Source organism: Peromyscus californicus, unplaced genomic scaffold (assembly GCF_007827085.1).
Source record: "Peromyscus californicus insignis strain IS unplaced genomic scaffold, ASM782708v3 Scaffold_4__1_contigs__length_199733344, whole genome shotgun sequence".
NCBI lineage: Eukaryota > Metazoa > Chordata > Mammalia > Rodentia > Cricetidae > Peromyscus > Peromyscus californicus.
Genome location: NW_026294562.1, coordinates 142,793,635 through 142,813,213, shown reverse-complemented (window position 1 = coordinate 142,813,213; position 19,579 = coordinate 142,793,635). Strand labels below are relative to the sequence as shown.

Sequence of the window (19,579 nt, the reverse complement as noted above, 5' to 3'; positions counted from 1 at the left end):
GACATGAAACCCATGCCTGACACTGCTCAGGTGAACAAGAACCTGAGACTAGAGATTCCAAGGACCTGGTCAAATCTAAATACAACTGTTCTACTAAAGAAACAAGGCAAAAATGACTTCTAACAACATTCTGCTATACTTATAATTTTGTCCTTTGCTCAGAGAAGTTTATTCCTGAAGAAGAAGAAGTAAACAAATATGAAGACTCACAAGAGAACAAAGTACAGAGAGTGGGAGAGCTTGGTGCACTCAATACTAAATGGGTTGTCTTGATCAAATCCATCCCATCATAGCTTAGGGAAGCCTGTGGAAGAGGAAGCAGAAAGATGGTAAGAACCAGTGAGGATGGAGGACATCAAGGAAAAAAATACTTTCTAAACACAGCACGATTGATACACATATGAACTCAGACAGGCTGCGGCAGTCCTTATACAAAGATCTAAACCAGATGGTGTCTCAGTAATGAAAGAAGAAGTGGGCACAAGAATCCATCCAAATCAAAGAAGCTATCTCTAATTGCTAATCACTCACAAAGAAAAAATTAATCTTCTCCAAGTGAATTTCACTGGTATACAAACCACCCATAAAGACAGACCACATGCTGAACAGTAGATAAAAAACAAAGTGAACTCGATTGCATTTTTGGAGGCTCCTTGTCTCATAATTCAGTGTCTGGACATTATTTTTCTTTTTGTCCATTTTTCCTTACAGGTCTTTTGCATATGCATTATTGTTTCTGATGATCTCTTTTTATGCAATTTCTCTGTGTTTTAGTGTGTGTGTCTCCTTGTCTATATGTGTTTCTTGTACTCTTTCTTTGGATCTTTTTCTCCTGGTAGTTCACTTTGTCCTTTTTTAATCTTATCATTAATTTTTCTTGTCTGTTTGTACCCAAATGGGAGAGAGAAAGAAAGGGTATGGATTTGGGTGGATGAGGGGTCAAGGAAGATCTGAGAGGATTTGGGGGAGAAGAAACCATAATCAGATTATATGGTATGAAAAAATATATCTTCAACTACAAAAGTAAGTAATCCATGCTCTTAGCCACTGAACAATCTTTCCAGATCACCTTTAAAATTTTTTAATTTCACAGAATACTCTGCATGAGTTTTGTGGGTTTTTTTCACTTTTATGATCACAGGTAACGTGTTTATTTTCCCCTTGCTGAGTAATATTGAGATTGAGCCTTTATGAGTAGGCTTCTCAATCAGAGATTCCTCCCCATAAATCTTGAAAAGAAATCCAAACAAACAGATGTACAAATAATGATCTACAAATTCCAGAACCAAGAAAACTCAAATCAACATGACTTTTTCAAAAAATGATAACCCCTCAGCTAGTAAATTTAGAGCTTCTGAAATGAGTAAAATGCCCCATGAAGAATTCAAAGATTTGGGGGCAAAAATGGTCAATGATCCAAAAGGAGATACAGACTATCACATTAATTCAATCTAAGACAAGAAAGGAGAGTTAGTAACACAGAGGAAAATAGTCTTAAAATGAATAAGAAAACAAGCAACATGAGTGAAAATGTCAATTGAAAGAAAAAAATCAACAAGTAAATTGAGATTCTTAAAAAAAAAACAGACTTGAGATTAAAGACCTCAAAACTAAAGACTAAAGGTAACAAGTAAAAAAATAACATAGCAAAGCATCACCAATTGTCTTAGTTAGGGTTTCAATTGCTGTGGAGAGACACCATGATGAAAGCAACTCTTAAAATGGAAAATATTTAATTGAGGTGGTTGTTTAAAGTTCAGAGATTCAGTTCATTATCATTAAGTCAGGAAACATGGTGGCATGTAGTCAGACACAGTGCTGGAGAAGTAGTTGAGAGTCCTACATCTTTCAGGAAGTAGGCAATCAACTGAGGGTCACACTCAGCAAAGCTTGGGCAAAAGAGATCTCAAATCCCACCCCATAGTCACAATTCCTCCAACAAGGCCGCACCTCCTACTAGTGCCACTCCCTGTGAGATTATGTGGGCTAATTATATTCAAACTACTCCACCAATATATTTGGCCAAATAGAGGAAAAAATATCAGCAAAGGCAGATAATATTGACAACATACTACATTTAAATATCAATAAAGAAAGAAAGAAGAAGAAGAAGAAGAAGAAGAAGAAGAAGAAGAAGAAGAAGAAGAAGAAGAACTCTTGAGATACAGCCAAAAGACTAAACCTAAGATTATGTAGGAAAATACAAAGAATAGAGGTTATATTCAATGTACAACAGAAATTTCCCAATCTAGAAAAAGAGAAAATATTTAAATAAAAGAGGCATTTAGAATCTCAGATAGATGTGACTAGAGAATAACTTATTTGACATATAATACTCAAACCATCAAGCAGGGATGGAATGTTGTCTCTGGTTTAGAACACTGTTGCTCTTGAAGAGGACCTGGGTTCAAATCCTGGCAACTATGTTACAACCATCTGTAACTCCAGTTCCAGAAGAACTGATGCCCTCTTCTGGCCTCCATTAGCACCAGACACACATGCAGTTTACATATGTACATATGGTCAAATATTCATAAAATAAAATAAAATAAACTCTAAAATAATTAAAAATACAAAGTGAAAAAACAGTTTTGTAAAATATTGGGGAAAGCATCAACTCAGCTACAAAGACAGAATATGTAAGCAAGCCTCAAAGCCAAAGCATGGAGTGCTATATTTTTAAGTACTGGAAAAAACAATAGCTGATAATCAAGATTCCAATAAACAGAAAAGCTATCTTTTAAAATGGATGGAGAAATAAAGGGCATTTTGCTGTGGGATGTCTTTCTGTACACTGTGAATATATGTTGGTTTCATTGGTTGATAAATAAAGCTGTTTGGCCAATGGTGAGGCAGAATAAGGTTAGGAGGTACATTCAAACTGAAGACAGAGATGAAGAAAGATGGAGTCAGGCAAAAACTGTGAGCCACCACCAGGAGAAGCAAGATGTGAGAGAACAGGTAGTTCCATGAAGCCACATGATGAAAGATAGATTAATAGAAATGGGTTGAATAAAGTTATAAGAGCTAGTTAGTAATGAGGCTGAGCAATAGGCCATACAGTTTGTAATTAATATAAGCCTGTGTGTGTTTACTCGAGACTGAGTGGCCATGGGACCAGGTGGGACACAGGAAAACTTCCAACTGCAGCAATTTAAGATAAGCACAAACTGAAGCTGTGCATGCTCATAAAGGCAGAAATTTAAAAGATACTTAAAGGAATGGTACATATACCAATGTAATTTAGAAAATCACAAATTAATATTTTAAAAACTATAATCTTCCCTGTAGGAAAATATAAAAGAGATGAATGAATTTCTTGCTACATATGGCCTGTGAAAGTTAAATTGAGGTGAGATAAGCCATTTACACAGATATATAACAAGTGTAAGAATTTTTTGAAATATTTATTTTTAAAGGTGCTTCAAAGCAGCTTCATCCCAGAAACAGACAGATAGAAAAAACTGGACCCCTGCTAGTGTCTGCTGGTCTACTAGACCCCCCACTCAAACTGCAAGTTTAGAGTAGAAAATTAACAGCCAAGCTTACCTGCAAATGAAAGTCATGACACATAAGATTGTCACTTTCTGATCATTTAGACAATGAAGTAAAGGAAGAAGAGACCAGCATGCAGGTCTATAAGAACTGTTCTTTGTGGAGCATCATTGTTCCCACTGTTCTAGTTAGATGCTGCCTTTGCAATGTAAAATAAACTCTCTTGGTTTTGCTACTCTGTCAGTGCTGTTATTTTGAAGTAAGGGCCTACATTTTGCACAACTAGGGCCTCTCCTTATTTCTGTATTTGGGGCAAAAGCCCTTTTGTCTCTGGAGAAGGGACAACATTTTGGACTCCACTTAGAGTGTCCTATTCTTCCAGATCTTGGTCTTTCTGCAGACCTTGAGAAAATCTCAAGAGTAATTTAAAGAGAAGTGAAACTAATGCAGAATTACTTGCAGAGCTTTCCAGAAGGAAGAGACATCACAAAAGTAAAAAGCAACTTCATGCTTGAACCAAAGTAGAAATACTGGACTACAAAGTGTGGAGTGGTGACTGGTCTTTTCAGAAGAAAAGATACCATGGTAAACAAGCAAACAGCACGCATGCTGCCAAGGCAGGAAAGTTGGCCAAAAGCAATTCAGTATTCCATGGAGCCTGGATGTTTTCAGACGGTGAGAGTGTAACTGACATGGCTGTCACAGGAGTTCTCTAAAAATGGAAGACAGTGTGTCTAGGGGAATGTGAAAATCCTCCAGTGTGGAAGGTTGACTGACTCCAGAGAAGACAAGAAATAGAAGAAGGGAAATAAGTGATTAAATTTGAAGAGACACAAGGTAAAAAGATGATAATAAAACTCCTTGGTAAATTCTCCCACATAGGTCATTAGAAAGAATGTTGAGGTTCTTAGATGACAACCCATGAACAAAGGGAAATAGGAAGGAAAAATGTTTGTTTTGAATCAACTTCATGATCAAATTATTGTTTCATATGGCCAAAAGAACATATCGATTAAAAAAATAACCTCCATTTTCTGGCTGAAGTTTGAATCAGAAATGGATTAGATAAGTCAAATTTTAATCTTTTATGTTAATGATTAAATTCCACTCTTTCAGGAGGACACAGAATGTTGTAATAAGAACAAATGTCTTCTGTACCTAAAATTTCAATTATATGGTTAACATGTAAAAAAAAAGTCACTCTGTGTAATTTATCATTGCCTGTTTCTTGTTTTTAATGAGCTTTCACTACTTAAAGTCACTGATATATCTTCAGGCTCTTGCTGAATATAAAGCTTTCTCTCCTGGGCTCTGGAAAGTTGCCTAGTTGATACAGGGATGTCCCTTTCTTCTGGAAACTTTGGCAAGTCTTTCTGCATTAGTTTTTCTTCTTGAAAAATCCTCCTGGTCATTTCTGAAGTGTTGGAGAAGAACAAAGATATAAAAGAGTGGGGCACGAAAAGAAAAAAACGGAAGGCATAGTAGTGTAAAATTCCAAGAAAAAATACTTGCCTGGGACTTGCAACAGGAATAAACATTAACAGTTTAATAATATAGATACAGGTTAAATTGCTACAATGTGCATGAATGGGATTGGGATTCAATGTTTAGAGTGATAAATAAAAAAAGAAATAGTACTCCTGGAGCTCTACCAGGGACCTGGCCGTGGATCTCTGCATCTGGTTCCCTCAGTCATTGGATGGGGTTTCTAGCATGACAGTTAGGGTGTTTGGCCATCCTATCACCAGAGTAGGTCAGTTCGAGCTGTCTCTCGACCATTGCCAGTAGTCTATAGTGGAGGTATCTTTGTGGATTTCTGTGGACCTCTTTAGCACTTTGCTTCTTCCTATTCTCATGTGGTCTTCATTGATCATGGTCTCTTATCCTTGTTCTCCCTCTCTGTTCTTGATCCAGCTGGGATCTCCTGCTCCCCTAAGCTCTCTTTCCCTTCATTACCCTCACTCACATCCAGGTTGTTCATGTAGATCTCATCCATTTTTCTGTCATTGGACGATCCCTGTGTCTTTCTTAGGGTCCTGTTTTCTAGGTAGCCTCTCTGGAGTTGTGAGTAGCAGTCTAGTCATCTTTGTTTTACATCTAGTATCCTCCTGTGAGTGAGTACATACCATGTTTGTCTTTCTGAGTCTGGGTTACCTCACTCAGGATGATTTTTTCTAGATCCATCCATTTGCCTGTAAACTTCATGATGTCATGAAAGAGGAGGGTTTGTATGAGTGAGAATTGTAGAGAACAAGGTTGGATAAAGCACAGGGACAAATAGCCAAATGAATGGAAACACATGAACTATGAACCAATAGCTGAGGAGCCCCCAACTGGATCAGGCTCTCTGGATAAATGAGACAGTTGATAAGCTTGATCTGTTTGGGAGGCATCTAGGCACTGGGACCAGGACCTGTCCTCAGTGCATGTGCTGGCTCTTTGGAACCTGAGGCTTATACAGGGACACTTGGCTCAGCCTGGGAGGAGGGGACTGGACCTGCTTGGATTGAACCTACCAAGTTGAACTCAATCCTCAGGGGAGTCTTTGCCATGGAGGAGATGGGAATGGGGGGTGAGCTGGGGGGAACGTGGGGGGTGGGTGGGAGGTGGGGAGAACAAGAGAATCCATGGCTGATATGTAAAATTAAATTAAATTATAAAATAAAATAAAAAAATTGTTAGAACACAAATTAAAAAAAAGAAATAGTAAATTTGAGTCAGAGAGAATTGATGAGAAAGGTGTAAGTATAAGTTTATAATTTTTGGTAAAAACAACAAATAAACTCCAAATAAGTTACATATAGATTGTACAAGATGGAGCAAAAGGATAACAAATAGTTTGATTAAATGCTATTAAAATTTAATTGCTCGTCATAACATCTACATGAACTAGCTTAAAATATACTTATCAAAACAATTATTTGTGGTTTTTGGTATTTTTGTTAGGCTTCAACAAATTGAGGAAAATGAGTCATAACAACATCAAAAATTTATTTAAAAGTTTTTATCTTAAAACTTTATATATAATAGCTTATTGTTTTAAACAATAGTTAAAATTACAAGACTTGAAAAGCTGAACTTTCAGATGCGCAGCAATCAAACCTTGGAGGTATGCACTAATAAGGACAAGTATCAATGAGAGTACCTAATATTTTGCCCTGCAAGTTCACCCAGTACCAAAGGGATGGTGTACTTGAACTTACACTTAAAAAAAAAGATTTTACTAGACTAAGTGCCTTCATGAAGCTTTGCTTAGCATTAGAACATCTCCATGAAGCGATAAGTGCCTGTCTCCATATTAAATGTTGTATAGTTTCCCATATCTTAGTGGGTCCATGGACCTCTCTGTAGGCAGAGTTTTCCTGTCCCAACTGCTTGCTCTCATAACCAACATGGAGACTTATTTTAAGTATAAATGATTGGTCAATAGCTCGGGCTTGTTACTAACTATCTCTTACAACTTAACTCATTTCAATTAATCTTTGTGCTGTTCTGAGGCTCATGGCTTTTACCTCTATCCCATTTTGTGTGTCCTGCTCATTCTGTGTCTGGCTGGCAACTCCTCTGACTCCACCCTTCTTCCTCTCAGCATTCTCTTAATCTGTTTTTTCCATCTAACATCCTTCTGCCCAGATATAGGCCAGTAAGCTCTTTATTAGCCAATGAGAGTAATATATATATATAGTGTACAAAAAGGTTATTCCCCAGCACCTCTCTATTATGAAAATTAAGGATCAACTTTTAATAAAGTATGTGCTAGCTATATCTTCCTCTTTATCATCCTTCACAAACAAGTAATGTCTTGCTCATATCCTGTCCTCAGAATATCAATCCTAGGCCAATGACATGGTCCTGAAAAAGTTGGGAAAATAAGATACGTTCCAACTGAATTGAAATGGCCCTGGCAGTGGGATCAGGATCTATCCCTTGTGCATGAACTGGCTTTTTGGAGCCCATTACCTATGGTGGGATGCCTTGGTCAGCCTTGATGTGGGGAGGAGGGGCTTGGTCCTGCCTCAACTGAATGTATCAGCCTTTGCTGACTCTCCCTGGGAGGCCTTACCCTTTTGAAGGAGGGGATGGAAGAGGAGGAGGAGCGAGCCTCGGGTAGAGCAGGAGGAGGAATGAGAGGGTGATCTGTGGTTGGTATATAAAATGACTAAAATGTTTTAAATAAAAAAAGAAAAGGCCCCTTTCAAGTGCTTCAGACAACTGATACTGCCAAATGTCAGCAGAAAAGGATGGACTCTTTCCTTTTACTTGAGCTAAGAGGTATAATTTTAAAGGTTCTAAAAGGAAAAAGAAAAAGACTGGTGGGAAGTAGGTGGGGTACCCAGGGAATCTTTAAAGTTAACTCTAAGAATAAAGCTACTAGAGAACCTCTGGTAATTTCAAGAATTGTGTTTTATATGCTTGTCTATTTATCTCATCCAATGGGGGATCTTGGAGCCTGTACCCATGTCCTAAGTGTCTCAATGACAAGAGGAAAAACCACAAGTGCTCTGTGCTCAGTGTTTCTTAAGATAACTCATGATGGCACTATGAAAGACAAAACCTTCACTATAGCTTACTAAAAAGCTACTGTGGGACCAAAATACTAATACAATTGCCATACAGTTTCCCCTGGATTTCAATGCTCTTAATGAAACTGATTGTTGGACTAAATGGCCTACACCTAAGTCCTTTGTTCTCCATGTCTACAATGACTTCATAGAAATTTCAAGAGAGCAACCCAAATATATTTAAGGCTAAGGTCAAATACTACAAAACATTAATCAGATCTATTCTGGTGCTCAAATATCAATAAAAGTATAGACATGATAAACTGCATCTATTATACTCAAGAGAATGAATTGATACTTCCAGATTGTAAAACAAATATGTTTTATAATAAAGATATCAAGAACATATAAATTAATTTTAAAGAACAAAATAAATATGAGAAGGAACTAAAAATAATAAAAAGAAAAAGAATGGAATTATAATAAATAAAAAGTAATGGTTTTGGTCATAGTGTTTTATGAAAGCATTCAAAACTCTAAAACATCCTTCTACATCTGCTAATAAGACATTCCCCCATCCAAATTCTAATCTAGCCAATAATCAGCCTTTCTCTGTGGCTTCAGCTTTAGTTGCTGCTTCTAGGTTCCTGTTGTGAGTTACTATCCTGTCTTCAATGATGAACTATGATAAGGATGTGTGAGACAAATAAACCCTTTCCTCCCCAAGGTGATTTAGTCATTGTGTACTTATTACAGAAATAGAAAATTAGGATCATATGTATCTATATGACCTACCTGGTCTTTTGGTTAACTTGACACAAACTAGAATAAGACCCAATGATAATTAAGAAAGTATCTCCATAAAATTGGCCTGCAGGTAAGCCTGTGAGTCATTTTCTTAATTAGTGATAGGTGTTTTTTGAACCCAATGCATCATCGGTGGTACCAATCCTAATCAGATGGCCCCATGATATGTAAGATAGTAGGCTAAGCAAGACATGGTAAAAAAAAGTCAGTAAGTAATGTTCTACCTTGTTTTCTGCTTCACTTCATGGCTGCAGGTTCCTGCCTATACTTTCCACAGTGATGGACCATGACCTGAAAGTTGTGAAATGAAATAAACCCTATCCTAGCCAAGTTTATTTTAATCATGGTGTTTTTATCAGAGCAATAGAAACTCAAACAGACAGAAATTGATACTACCAGGTTTATGGGATATTGCTGTGACAGATATAACCATGTTTTTGATGGATTATGGAAATACTTTAGAACTTAAGGCTAGAAAAGCCATTGACTAGTCAGAGCTTAACGGACTATTATGGGAAGTAAGAAGACAGTGCTAAGAATCCTGACTTATATGGGAATCATTTAGAAATTCTCTCCAGGCCATTCCATAATTTGAATTAAAAATATGTTCAGAAAAACTGGGGCTGAAGAAACAGTTATGATTGACAAGAGGCTAGCATCATTGGGGGCAAATGTGGAAATATTTCCACAGTGTCATCACTCAGAAGCCATGGTCCAGAGAAGGCCAAGGCTGTACCTAATATGGAGGTTGTCAAACTCGGTAATGTGCAAAAGTCTCCCAGAAGATACCTCTTTGAAGGGCTCATGTAAAGGAACTAAGACTTGGCACAATGAGAGGACAGAAGAAGCCACTGATGAATGTGCAGAGCCAGTTGAAGTAGAAGTCCCAGGATTAATGGATCATGGAGAGAAAATGATGTTTTTCACCATGCGCCAGAACCATAGTCACCAAAGAGAGTTCAGGAAAGGCTATTGATGGAGGTGCAAACTTGTAGATACTACATTTTGAAGATGCCGTATCATGGCTTAACAACCAAGTAGTACAGCAGCAACTATTAAGAGATGTTCTATGCCTAAATATATTTGTGACAATATATGTGTGCTGTGGAAAATGATTAGAGAAGCAGCATTATAAAGACCTTTATAGCCCAGAGGATCATGAATTCATGCCACACACTTTCTATAATGCTGAATAATGAATTTAATTTAGATTGATTATGACCATGTCCTGGATTTTCACTGTTGGAGTAAGAAAAGTATTTGACTTATTATTTAATTTTATAGTACCCTACATTTGGGAGACTTTGGATATTTTAGAGTGTTTTGAACTTTGAAAGGACATTGGATGTTTAAAGCATCAGTTCTCAACGTGTGTGTTGCTACCCCTTTGGTGGGATGCTGAATAACCCTTTCACAGTATATACCAGATATACTGCATATTAGATACTTACTTTATGATTCAAAACTGAAGCAAAATTACTGTTTTAATGTGGTAATGAAAATAATTTTATGGGTATGGGTCACCACAACATGAGGAACTGTATTAAAGGGTTACAGCATTAGGAAAGCTGAGAATCACTGTTTTAAAGAGACTGAGCTTTTAGAGTGTTTGAATTTTTAAAGACTGTGGGACTTAAATTTTGAAATGTGTTTTATATTGAGGAATTGATATTAATGTGAGATCTTATAGATGATCAAAAAGAGAAATGCTATAATTGGATAGTAATGTGTTTGTGTGTGAATTTGATGAGAGGTCGATTGTTCTGATTGGCTTTTATCAACTTGACATAATCTAGAGTTTTCTTAGAAGAAAGAACTATAACTGAGAAAATGTTTTCTTATGACTCCCCTATAGGCAAGCTTGTTGGGCATTTTCTTACTTAGTAATTGATGCAGGAGGACCCAGCCAGTCAGATCTGGTACCACTGTTGGGTAAGGTGTCAGCAGTGTATGAAAATGCAGGCTGAGCAATCCACGAGGAGGATACTAGTAAGTACCGTTCCTCCATGACTTCTGCTTCAGTTCCTGCTTTCATGTTCCTACCTCAAGTTCCTATCTTGACTTCTTCCCCTGATATCTTTAACATATATCTTTACCAAATAAGGTAAAAAACAATAACAACAACAAAAATAGACCAAGGAACTAAATAAAATTCTCAAAAGAAGAAATGAAAATAGCCGATATGCATTTTTAAAAGTTACTACTTTGAGATTCTATCTCACCCCTGTCAGAATGCTTATCATCAAGAAATATAATGGTAACAAATTCTAGCAAGAGGTACCCTTATTATCCCTTGGTGGAAATGTATACTGGTTCAACCATGGTGGAAATCACTGTTACAGTTTCTCAAAATATTAGAAATAATAACTAGCAAATGCCCCAGTGTAACACCCATACGCATATGCCCAGAGGATTCCACAGTCTACTATAAATGATACTTGTTTAGACATGTTTATTGATGGTCTTTTTAAATAACCAGTAAATGTAATCAGCCTAGACGTTCATCAATAGATGAATGGTTAGATCTAAACAGACAATTCACAACAAAGAAAACTCAGGTGGCTGAGAAATACTTAAAGGAATGCTGAACATTCTTAGGGAAATACAAATCAAAGTTACTTGAGATTTAATCTTATACCTGTCAGAATAACTAAGATAATTAATACACATAACAGCTCAAGCTGGCAAGGATTCAGAGAATGTGAAACATTCCTCCATTGCAGGTGGAAGTACAAATCAGTATGGAGGTTCCTCAGAAAGATGGGAATTGATATACCTCAAGATTCAGTTATACCACTCTTGGGCATATACCCAAAGGATGCTTCATCCTATCACAGGGACACTTGCTCAATGATGTTCATTGTGGCTTTATTCATAATAACCAGAAATTGCAAACAATCTAGATGTCCCTCAACAGAAGACTGGATGAAGAAAATGTGGTACATGTACAAAATAGAGTATTATTCAGTTCTTTTAAAAAATGACATCATGAAATTCCCAGGCAAATGGATTGAACTAGAAAAAAATCATGCTGAGTGAGGTAACCCAGACTCAGAAAGGTAAGTGTGGTATGTATTCACTTATATCTAGATATTAGCCATTAAATAAATGACAACCAAGCTACAATCCATAGACCCAGAGAGGTTAGGCATAGAGGAAGGGACTAGAGGAGATACATAGATTTCCCTGGGAGGAGAAAATAGCATCGATTTTATAGGTACATTGGTCTGGGGGAGGTTAGGGTTGGATGAGAAATAGAACATTGGTTGGAAAGTAGAGATGGGATTTGGGGGAAAGAATGAGGAGAGAGACAGCTAGAATGGAAGAGCATTTGAAGGGAAGTAGGGGAAGCTAGTGTAGTAGAAATTTCCCATAACACATGAAGGTGGTCTTAATGAAGTCTTCAAATAATGAGAAGGATAGAAAGCCTATTTGCTATCTTGTTTCACCAAACAAAGCATTTCAGTGCCAAGACTGGGTTTCATTCAATTGAGTTGTTGTCTGAAAGTGTTCCATAGAAATTCCCAAACAACACAGGTTGTTGCCAAGACAGGAAGTTACTCTCCCCAAACTGTTAGCTAGGTGCCATTGCTGAAGACAATACCTACACAAACATGGAGAGGTCAAGTTGGTGCCTACATAGTACCTTCACCCTCACATTCTAGTGTTTTTGTCCCAGAAAGGCACTTTGCAGGTTACCAAAAGGGAAAAGTAAACACCTGCCTAACCTCAAAACCTTTGATCTTTCATCTGTGCTACCCATAAAAAATGCTAGGACAATGGTGGCACAAAACTTGTGGGAGTAAGCAATCAATGTCTAATTTGATTTAAGGCCCACTCCATGAGATGAAATCAATACCTGACACTGCTTGAATGACCAAGAGCCTACATCTACATAGCCCAGAAACCTGGGGTAAAACCAAATACTACTGGTCTAAAAATAACAATAACATTACAAATGATTCCTAATGATATTCTGCTTTACCAATAGTATCTTATCGGTACCTTATTCAGCCATCATCAGAAAGACTTCCTCATACAACATACAGAAACAAATACACACACACACACACACACACACACACACACACACACACACACACACACACGGGGAGAGAGAGAGAGAGAGAGAGAGAGAGAGAGAGAGAGAGAGAGAGAGAGAGAGAGAGAGAGAGAGAGCTTAGAACACACAACTCTAAATGAGATGTATCCATCAAATCTTTTATCTCAGAGCTCAGTGAATCCTACAGAAGAGGAGGCAGAAGAGTGGGAGAGATGGGGAATGGAGGATTCCAGACAAATGAGGCCCTCTGAAACAAGTGAGCCAAGCTCATATGAACTCATAGATACTGAAGCAGCAATGACAGGCCTACACAGGTCTATAATTTGAATTTTTGTAGTCTGATCTAATATAGTTCTCCAGAATTATATAATATCTTCCTATAGTTTAATCTGGAATGATAGAAATAATCCATTTTTTCCAAGTCATGTTTCCTATAAAAGACACCAACCTTGCTATATATTACTGAAGCTTGATTATAGTGTATTTTTGGTAAGCTATATAAGGAATTATTAAATTACAGAAACATAGTTGTAATTAAAAAAAAAAGATACAGTTCAGGGTTCAGGTCTTAAATAAATCCACTCAAATGACCATTTCTTATACTGGCCAATAACTTATGAGCTACAATAAATTACGTTTTCTTGAAAGGTAGACAACTTTCACACACACACACACGCAAAAAATGTAATACAGTGAACTCTATTTCATTAGTTTAATGTTGATACATTTAAATCTTTTGTCTAAAATGAAATCAATCCTCTTGTGCTAACATTTAATCAACTCATAGGCAGTAATATGAGAAATATCAAATTTATTTCAGAAGTAGGTACAATCTTGTAGCTTAGTGCTTATAAATATTCACCATCATTGTTCACTTACACAAGTTAAGGCATATGAGAATTTTCTATTTTTCTGGAAAATTTTCATTCAAAATGCCCAACTCCACCTTTGATCCTGATTTTGTTCTAATTTTCTCTATCTTTATACAGATCACATCATCCTATTCATATTTAAATTATACATTTCCTCAATTTCCCCAGAGCAATTATTTTGTTAGTATTTTTATGTCATTAATATTAAATCCCTTGTTTCTCTTCCCTCAATCTAATTTTGCAATAATCTTAGTTTAGTTATACTACTGGTTTAGTGAAATATTTTCATGATATTGCAGACTATCACGAACAATCAAAATTAGTTTACTCACATTAGCGATACAATATTAGAATTTATAAGTCATTTAATTCTCCTAGAGAGACTGAATATGTTGACAGGTGGCACATAGGATCTAAAAATTGTAGACACATTCTTATCAGAGATGGTTGGGGGAGGGGCTTTTAAAGCACCAGCCCTCATCATTGGGGTTGATATATGTTCCATATCTCCATTTCCAATAGTGCTTTGTTGACTTGATTCTTGTGGCTACATACGAAAGACCACAGTTTGAGCTTTGTGATATTTTCCAGGACATTTAACTTGATACAGTTATATTCTATTTGATTAGCTAAAAATGTCTTCTATCAGTATGTTCAGTCATTTAATAATGTAACATTTATATTTATTTATTGGTATAACATTGACCTACGAGACTTGAAAAGTTCCGTTTCTTCCAAATTTGAAACTTTCATTTGATGGGTCTCATGAACTGGGACAGTGCAGAGAGGTTCTTGATCTCTTTCCCCTGTAGTCTGCCTAATGTTTAATCAATTAAAACTTCCTTCACATTGCAATACTGTTTTCAAAAGAAAGGGGATTTATTAAGATGCAGATTAAAATAATATTATATAACTATTAAATTTATAATGTCAGGATAATTAAGGCCAGGATATATTCAGTAGTAGAGCACATCCCTAGCATAACAAATCTCCAAGTTGATTCATAACAACACACACACACACACACACACACACACACACACACACACACACACACACAAACAGAGCATACAAATGAGAGAGAGAGAGAGAGAGAGAGAGAGAGAGAGAGAGAGAGAGAGAGATACAGAGATAAGAAAACAACAAGTCATTCTTATTCTGCTGTCTGTCCATTGGAGAAGCTCTTCTATTCAGCTTGCATATTATCATATCTTACCACACATTTTTTGCAGATGTTACATATGTCTTATATCTATTTCAGTTTTCATTTATTTTTATAGCACTGTAAGTTAGCAATATCTAGTGTGGCTCTGCTCAATATGGTGACAGTATGCCATTGGAACATTTTGAGATAGGCTGTGTTCCCTATTCAACATGAATGGCTTACCTTCTTGGGGAATATTTCCAGGATCTGGCCAGAATGGTGGTAAAGTGAGTATAAAGAAACCCCCAAACTAAATGCTTTATCTAATAATGAGAGTTTTCTGTTTATCTGATAATGAGTTAGGCTTAAACCCAGTTTCCTAAATCTTTCAAACTCAAAGGAGAGAGATGTTATGCCTTCTAGAAAGAGTGAACTTTATTTTAAATAGAACAAATGGTGAAGTTTGTGGGCCCTGTTAACCATTGTCTTGCTGTAAATTAGCCAAAAACAGAGTCTGCCTTACTAATTCAACCTATCAGAATTGTTTATTTTTATGACTAGACAATTTCTGAGCTTTTCAGTATATCTGTTTTGTTAGAAGATTTGATGGTAGTCATGATAAGGATATTCAGTGACAGAACAAATAAAGGCATGGTTCCATCATGAAATCCTGCTTCCCATAGACTTTTCAGTTCTTGCTTCTTAATCTTCTCAATCATATCGAGAGTTGACTATTTCTGAATGGTGAGTAAGAGTTCCTGGTAGAAATGACAGAAATGTCATCCAGTTTGTCTACTCTAACTTTAATAGCTTTTCTCAGGTTTGTTTATAATCTTTGAAATCTTGAGAGAAACTTAATCTTATTTTCCAGAGTGAATACTGTAATAAACACATGAATCTCTAATAAAACTCTCATCAATTAGTAGGTTTCCTGTGTCATGACTTCATTTCTACTGATGTCAGAAAGCCTACTCATATTCTTCCAAAGTTGGCCACTCACAGAACAGACCACAAATATAAATTCTGTCAATACAGACAGTCACTATAAGACTCCAGTTAATTTAATAACTAGTATAATGTTTGTGAGTTCTGCCACTTGAGTTTTATGTTTAAGAGAACAAAATCCTTGAACATTTCACAAGGACTGCTTAAGGTTCTTTTATGATGCCTTCTTGGCCTCACAAAGAATTTACCAGTGAATATTCAGTCATCATTCAGAATTGGAATATTAGATAGCTCAGATAAAGTCCCAAGATCTTTATCTCTGACTAAAATACATTCTACCTGTTCTGTTGGTATCTATCCTCAGAGAAGCTGTCAAAAACTCACACCTCATAGAATGTTTTTGGGCTTAAACTGTACAATCTCTGTATAGTTGGTGGATACACTCAAAAGTATTATCTGTTATACATTTGTAAAATAAGTAAATAAATAGTCAGTATGAGTTATCTCTAAGTTAATTTTCCAGAGTCAAAATCTAAACATTTTTAATTAAGAGAGAGACTACTGGTATACACTGTAACAATGGCATCCCTAAGTGACAAATCTAAATCCAGAAAAGCAAAAAACATTACTGTAATCAAAGCCTAATTTTTGAGTAAGCACACCATTATAAAGAATCTCCTGACAGAAAAAGTAGAAGTTTTATTAATGTTACAATATCCTAATCTCCATAGGATTCAACATCTAGTTTAGGGGTGTGGAAGACTGCTGTTTATTTTGACTACAGCACAAAAAAATTGTCAAGAATTTGTGTAATATCTCAAAGAGAAATTTAGTCTTATAAATGGTGGAAATTCACAACTGACAGTTGTTTCTTGTCTGAGTTTACAAAATTGGAAATGTCTTCTTGAGGAGGCTCTAAAATGAGGTTTAACCTCTAACATTTTACTCAATATTCTTCATGATTCCTTTTCCTAATTCCTTGGCTTTTACCATAGTTACTAGTGGCATTCCATTAGCTTGTACACTCTAAATAATGCTTTGAGCAATTGTAACTGGCAACTAATACAGATATTGGGTTTATTTTGTATTATCTTTCTCTATAAAGTACCAAAGATGGGTTGCAACCACCTGTATGTTAGGAACTACCTCTAACTTCACCTACATAGGTTTAATCTTACTCATATTTAAATGTGTGACAACAAAAGCTTCATATCAATTGAGAATACGAAAGGTTTTCTAACCTCTTTATGGATTTATAAATTTAAGAACACCCACATTAAAAATCAATAAGGTAATTGGCCAACTTCCAAGTTTAGTATTTAGTTTTTCCAGCTTATCTTGTCTAATAAATTCAGCTATCAATCTCTCTTGCTAAGCTTCCAAGGTAAAAAAAAAATACAGAGTTGTTCAATAATTGTTTTTCCTTTAGCTCTTGTGCACATCCTGTTAGTAAAATAAAGGCAACTGGAGGGATTTCCCCATCAAAATCTAGGGCTCATTTGCATGTGTAGTGCTCTGAACTGAAAAGGCACTGCAAGCACCTTGGGAAATTTTAGTGGATAGCCTCCCACAGCACACTGGAAAATAGATATGAACATAGCCTATGCTGGCTCAATAAAAGGACTCATAAAAAATAACATTATATATCCAGCACTAATTACATAGTTTTTAACAAAGACTTAAGGTGGTGGACCAGTATTCTTCATTTTCAGATGAAAACTGTTTTGTTTGGTTTCTTTTCCCATTTTTCAGTTAATATCTCAATTCTGTTGGTTTTTTTCTCCTTTTATATCAGACTAATACCTTCACATAAAGACAGTTCTGTATCTAATTTTTTTAAGTTTTAGCAAGTTTTCAATGCTCATTTCTTTTCAGAATATCATACATGATTGCTGTATTTATAAATTTTCCATCCCCTTCCTCTTCCCAACACCAACTTCTCCTGTGCCCTATATAAATGACATGGACCCTGCAGCCATGAACTTTCAACAGTACAATTGACTAAATGACTTGGACAATGACAACACAAGTTGACAAGATAATGTGTGTGGAGGCAATCTCATAGGACCCCATCAGTTAAAAAGCAGATTAGTTAAAAAGCTACACACAATTAACTGTTGTTAAGAGAAGGAGAGTTATTCTCCTCCTGAAATGAGCCCCATGATATGCGATCCAATCCCATTTGAAATTCTTGGCAGCTGCTTCATCTGGTCTATCATTTCTTTTTCCTTAGCTATTTTTCACAGTGCTGAACACCTAAATATCCCTTCACAAAAAGGGATGACAATGTGACGCTTAAAGCATAACCATCATATTACCAAATATCCTCAGAGTTTAAATTGTGAAATTCCCCTTAAATGTACCTATTTCTAGATAACTTTGATCAGTGTTGAGGCTATCTGGAAAACAGGACCCCAAGAAATTGGGATCGCCCAATGACAGAGAAATGGATGAGATCTACATGAGCAGCCTGAACACGAGTTGGGGTAATGAAGGGCAAGGGTCAAGGGAAAGAGAGCTTGGGGGAGCGGGAGATCCCAGCTGGATCAACAACAGAGAGGGAGAACAAGGAATAGGAGACCATGGTAAATGAAGACCACATGAGAATAGGAAGAAGCAAAGTGCTAGAGAGGCCCACAGAAATCCACAGATACCCCCACAATAGACTGTTGGCAATGGCCGAGCAACAGCCAGAACTGACCTACTCTGGTGATGGGATGGCCAAACACCCTAATTGTCATGCTAGAAACCCCATCCAATGACTGAGGGAACTGGATGCAGAGATCCACGGCTAGGCTCCGGGTGGAGCTCCGGGAGTCCAATTAGCGAGAAAGAGCAGGGTTTATATGAGCAAGAATTGTTGAGACCAAGGATAAAGCACAGGGACAAGTAGCCAAACAAATGGAAACACATGAACTATGAACCAATGGCTGAGGGGTCCCCAACTGGATCAGGGCCTCTGAATGGGTGAGACAGTTGATTGGCTTGATCTGTTTGGGAGGCATCCAGGCAGTGGGACTGGGTCCTGTGCTCATTGCATGAGTTGGCTGTTTGAAACCTGGGGCTTATGCAGGGTTGCTTGGCTCAGCCTTGGAGGAGGGGACTGGACCTGCCTGGACTGAGTCTACCAGGTTGATCTCAGTCCTTGGGGGAGGCTTTGCCCTGGAGGAGGCGGGTATGGGGGGTGGGCTGGGGGGAAGGGGAGGGGGGCAGGAGGGGGGAGAACAAGGCAATCCGTGGCTGATATATAGAACTAAATTATATTGTAAAATAAAATAACATTAAATTAAAAAAAAGAAAAAAGAACAAAAAAAGAAATCATTAAGAACTCATAGTAACATTCATCACAGTTTTGACAGATTCAGTATAGCTAGTTTCATTTTATATAATGGTCACATATTCTGTTAGGCCATGGAGTCTTATTCTTCTGTAATATTTATCTAAGAGTGCACAGAAGTTGGAGAGTAGTTTAAAGAATTGTATTTCATGGATGTTTACTTCTAAAACACAAGTCAAATACCAAGCTCCTAATTTATCAAATGCATATATATAGACCAACAAATATATGGGTGTCAGTCCTCTGAGTGCAACCACCAATAATCAGTTCATCAACCATCAATTACAGACATTATAACATATTACAAATTTGAAAAAATGTAACAAGGTTGAACTTGTCTACTTATTTTATTGTAGAAATTATACTAATTATACTAATGAACTAGAAATTTTCTTAACTTTAAGTCATAGAAAA

The 19,579-nt window shown here is 36.7% G+C and overlaps 1 protein-coding gene across 18 annotated transcripts in view; it reads right to left on the bottom strand.

The window, feature by feature from the left end:
• Positions 1–19,579, bottom strand: part of LOC128124757 (selenide, water dikinase 2-like) — a 168,633-nt gene that overhangs the window by 72,283 nt on the left and 76,771 nt on the right. For 15 of the 18 annotated variants that reach the window (XR_008222957.1, XR_008222956.1, XR_008222958.1 and 12 more), the window contains one exon: positions 211–304. The exons of 1 other annotated variant lie outside the window; for it this stretch is intronic. The gene's annotated coding sequence lies outside the window, so the exon portion shown is untranslated. Of the gene's footprint in view, positions 1–210; positions 19,018–19,579 lie in introns of those variants that run through there. 2 more of the 18 variants (XR_008222963.1, XR_008222962.1) reach the window with 1 other exon arrangement.